Source organism: Carassius carassius, chromosome 31, assembly GCF_963082965.1.
Source record: "Carassius carassius chromosome 31, fCarCar2.1, whole genome shotgun sequence".
Taxonomy (NCBI): domain Eukaryota; kingdom Metazoa; phylum Chordata; class Actinopteri; order Cypriniformes; family Cyprinidae; genus Carassius; species Carassius carassius.
In genome coordinates, this window is record NC_081785.1 from 12,995,892 (window position 1) to 13,001,411 (window position 5,520).

The window sequence follows — 5,520 nt, forward strand, 5'->3', positions numbered from 1 at the left end:
CATGACAATGATGCTGCTGGTCTTGGTTCGTATCTGATCACAAGGTTTGTCTAAACAGAAGATAGCTATAAAGTTAACACGCAGTTTACTGCGCGCAACGCCGAAATGATCTATCGTATAGTCTGTTGCACATGAAAAAACACACGTTTACGTGTGCTTTCCTTTGTTGCATCACTCGCTTCTAGCATAGACACTGTGGGAATAGCTTTTAAATGAGCACAAAACTACGTTTATGTTCCACCCTACCTTGTAATTCCGGTGAATGTGATGCTCGAGTGCTGCGCTCTGATCGATTGCGTCTTCAGCGCTCAGCTTTTCACCCATAAGTCACACCTCCGTAGCCACTTCCTGTTTATTATTTTTCCAGAGAACTTTGTCTTTGGATTCACTATGATTAAAATGAAAGTTTTGCACTTATTTACCACCTCTTCATTAGATAGGTCATGGGGAAACTGTTAAGGAAAGTTTGAACCAATATTAGGTCAATCTAGGGTCATATAGTGACTTATTTTTTTTAAGGGATAACTCATTAAGTAGAACTCTTGACAGGAACCTTCAAAACCTGAAAAACAAAGACCAACGCACATACAGTGTGAGCCGGACCGTAGAGTCCTCTAAAATGGTCATTTGGCCCACAATCCTTGGCTTCTATTTATAGTCGTCTTATGTTTGCTTAATAAAATTCAAGAGAAATTGCCTGCTACTGTACGAATTGAAATGACCTCCAAAAAATGACCTCCTAATTTGTTGCTTATTAATAGTTAGTAAGGTAGATTGTTAAGTTTAGGTGTGGGGTAGGATAACGGATCTAAAATATGGTCAAACAGAATAAGGCATTAATATTTGCTTTGTAAGTGCTAATAAACAGCCAATCTGCTAGTAATACTGTATGTATGCTTATAATAGTGAGAACTGGTCCCTTAACTGAAGTGTTACCAAATTTATTTATATTCTTAATTAAACATTCTAATCTACTAATTACTGATACACATTGTGTACATGGAGGTTTTTTTAAAACATATTATGCAACATTATGACTGGAAAATTGGTGATTCATTGCTCTTTTCACAATGCAGGAAACAATGACAATTTATTATGTAATGGTACATTGACAGTTATACTTAAAGTAATTTACCTTTGTACTGGCCAAATTGTATAGACATCGATACTTGAAGTTATTGCTGCTAAAATTGGATCTACAGACAACTGAATCATATGGTGTCCTAACATTGTCAAACATGGCTTTTCTTCCATTTAAGCTTTAATTTGGTTAAATAAATAAAGACACGGTGTCATATGGCATGTATTGTTTTTCATCTGAGGTATTATTTTCCAACACGTGTCACACACCCCCCCTCCCCCACGTATCATCCTGTTCCTGTAGAGAAGCAGGGAGATTGGGGGAGGGCGGGGAGGGGACCCTGACAGACCTGCGAAAGCTGCCCATATCCTGGAGAGACCGCCGGCGTTCGCGTTGGCTGTCCCCGCCCAGTGTTGCACGGTGAAGTTGAAGTCCTGGAGTTGAAGGAGGTAATACCGGAGCTCCAGGACTGCCCACTTGACGGCCAACGCCTCCCTTTCAAATTGTATAGACATCGATACTCTGTAATTTTTATGTCCACAAAGCTATGTTTTTGAGGTTGTCTATCCTGATTTGTTTATTGCTGATTTGTCACATCTGTATGTCAGTATATTTCCAATAGTGTGATGTACTTTAAGTGCTTAGAAACCGTCGAGGCAATCTGTAGGAATTGCAGGAAATGTGTTCCCATGTCCTGTGATCAGGGGGCCGTGAAACACATTTGAACACTGCTGAACCTACAGGCATGAGACCCACCCATATTATTGTGAAATCAAGCACGGGCCTGGAAATGACTAAAACAATTAGATATTCCCCGAATCACTGTTCAGTGGTTTCCTAATGGAGGATGGAGCACATCAGCATTAACCACAGCAAGAGATGACTGCAAATCTTGAGCAGGCTATGGTTTTCTCCTATGTGCTTTTGCCTCTTGCATCAAGAAATGATGGTGCTTAATTTCATTTGTGTGCTATCTGCTGATTGTTGACTTAGGCAAACTCTCATTTGAAATCCTGTTATGAATATAAACAAAAATTTTCTGAGTAGCCTATCTCTGAAGATTCTCTTAATTAGAAGATGGCATTTCCAAAACGGTGTGAGTAATGGTTTATTTGTCTTTTTATAGAGGCCCAAAGTTGAAATCAGTCACTAATCCCTAAATGAATATGTGCAATCTGCTGCTGACTCAAAAACAGGTTTTACTCATGTTCACAGTTATTTGGGGTAGTCCAGTATGCGAAAGGCAAGCCTTGACACGTCATGCAAATTATCAAGTCGAACATGAAGTTGAACATGGGTTCACCACATGAAATTTCTGAAAAAAATAAATAAATAAATAAGTGTGTTTTCTATTAGAGTATAGTTTCAAACAGAGTTAGCTGATGGCAAAAACCTCCATAATGACTTGTATGAAGCGTCCTCTTTCAAATAAAGAGGATGAATATTGTGTGATAATTAGACCTCTAATGGGTCTTTAATGGCTGACACAGGGGACAGTGAAATTATTAACGTCTATGTAATGCACCATTAGTGGTTTGATCAGTGATGTTAGTTCTAAACATTATGCTTGAAATACAATTACTTCACCCTCTGATGGGCACACCCAGAAAAAACCAACAACAATTCTTATTAGTACAATTTTATAATTGTAAACTGTCCTGTAATACTGTATACTTCCTGTAATGTTTCATATTATAGTAATCCACTTGCATTTTACGTTATACAGTAAATATACTTTGTAAAGACCCACATGGAAAAAAACCTATATAAACATATGTTTCAATATAGGTTTTGATATATGTTTTTAATATATGTGACATATATAAAATTGACCGTTTTCCTATATTATATGTACATATATGCACACATATATATGTACATATATATGAACATAATACTGTATGTACATATATGCACACATATATTTACACATATATGTACACATATATGTGCATACATATACCTATAGCTACATATATGCACGTATATATGTTCCTATATGTTCACCTATAATAGTAAAATTAAAACCCATAGCTGTTAGGCAACATATATAAAAGTCCAAAATGTAGAAATGTACATTATTTATTTACTCAAGATCAATCAAATAGTACAAAACAAAAAATATAGTACAAGAACAAAAATAAGACAAAAAACCGGCTAGGCAACATAAATAAAAGTCCAAAATATAGAAATGTACATTATGTATTTACAAGAACAATCAAATAGTATAAGAACAAAAATAAGACAAAAAACTGAACAGAAAAAAAAATTATCTTTATTATTCTTTGAAGGTCTGTCATGACGCGCCTCATCCTCCTCCTCCTCCTCCTCCTCCTCCTCCTCCTCCTCCTCCTCTTCCTCTTCCTTCCTGCACTATCCAATGACGTTTGATAGGGTGTCCAAGATTTTTATTTTTTCCTCTTTTTTTTTCGGCACACAAATTTTTTTGTTTTCGTCCACACGGATCTGGCGTTTTGGAAGAGTGAAACCGATGTTTTGAAATCTGGTCCCAGAGTGGATATATTTGAAAACGCCGCTTTTGCGTTTCTTCTCGACGGCGAATCCATACATTTTCTGAAAATATGGCGTCATCAGCCCACGTCTCTCCCCTAGTCAAACACCACATCACGTAACAGCAACAAAAACATGAACAAACACTGAACGCTAACATTAACACGGATTAATAAATGTATTGTTCCATGTTCGTTTGGGTACCACGCGCATCAAATCCATGTCTTCTTCTCCGTTTTAAGTGTATCTCTGTGGCAGAATTACAGCGCGGATATTTCTTGAGACGAGGGAAAAAAAGATCGGGGGTCCATCTCCGTGTGGACGGGGCCGAAGAAGTAACGGGTACTTATGGTTATGGATAGAAATGTAGCGGAGTAAAGAGTACAATATTTGCCTCTCAAATGTAGTTGAGTAAAGTCATGAGTACTCCCCAAAAATGATACTCGAGTAAAGTAAAGATCCCTCAAAATTGTACTTAAGTACTGTACTCAAGTAAATGTACTCCGTTACTGTCCGGCTCTGTATATCTTGTTAATATATTGCCATAGTTAAATTCCATAACATGCCAATTACATGTGATACCAATTTCACATGTTTGCACATACATAAGTTCTTGCATAATTTTTTTCGTTAATTCTTAGTTTTTGCCTTGATAATAGAAAATATGAGCTAGGCATCATGTGTGACAGTCATGGCAGTATATATACGCATATATGCAGCATATATGCGCATATATGCAGCATATATATATTATCATATATGTGCATATATGCAGCATATATGTGCATATACACTGCATATAGGTTTCATATATGCGCATATATCCACATATACGTTCTTTCCATGTGGACACACACACACACACACGACTGGTTTACTATACTATACAACTAATTCTGTATGATTTATAAGCTTGTTTCCTCACGGGGACCTCAATATATACATACAGTCATGTGAAAATGAAAGGACACTCAATTTAATTCCATGGTTTTCTGTATCAGGACAGAATAATAACAAATATCTGGTCCGAGGCAGGTCTTAAATTTTCGATAATAAAGCCTCAGATGAACAGCAACACATGACATATTGCACTGTGTCATTAATTATATCATTAGAACACCTTTACCATAGCAATTAAGAGGATAAGTAACTGTCAGACACTGCTAATAAAATGCCTTTGATTATCTGATCATCAGCTAGTGTGAGCACTTCCATTAAAAGCAGAGTCGGACAGATACGGAGTACATTTACTTGAGTACAGTACTTAAGTACAATTTTGAGGGATCTGTACTTTACTCGAGTATCATTTTTGGGGAGTACTCATGACTTTACTCAAGTACATTTGAGAGGCAAATATTGTACTCTGCTACATTTCTATCCATAACCGTAAGTACCCGTTACTTCACTGGCCCCGTCCACACGGAGACGGAGCTTCCCAAATCCGATCTTTTTTTCCCCTCGTCTCAAGAAATATCCGCGTCCACACGAAACCACAAAATGTGTGGACGAAACGACTATCCGATAAAAAATTTGTGCGTATTCACAGAAATGTGTCTCCGTGTGGAAAAAAGAAAAAAATATCAGAAACCCTCAATATGTTGTTTCCCTCTCAAACATGATTGGATTGTGCAGGCGCCACTGATTGGGACAGCCTATCAGCAATCACATTCAGCTTTCCGCCATAGACTTCATGACAGTACATACACACTCACAGAGTTGTCACACTTAGATTGTGTATGTGAGAATGGTGTTAATTCAGCTGAAAGTATTTTCTTCTGCCTTTGCCTGTATGTCAATATGAGAGGAAGGGGCTTAATACTCACACTCAAATGAGCTGAATATTTTTTCCCTTCTTTGTACACTGACCTAAACACAGCTGATTAGCTGATTTTCTTTAATTATTATTATTTTCTCTTCTATGCTGCGTG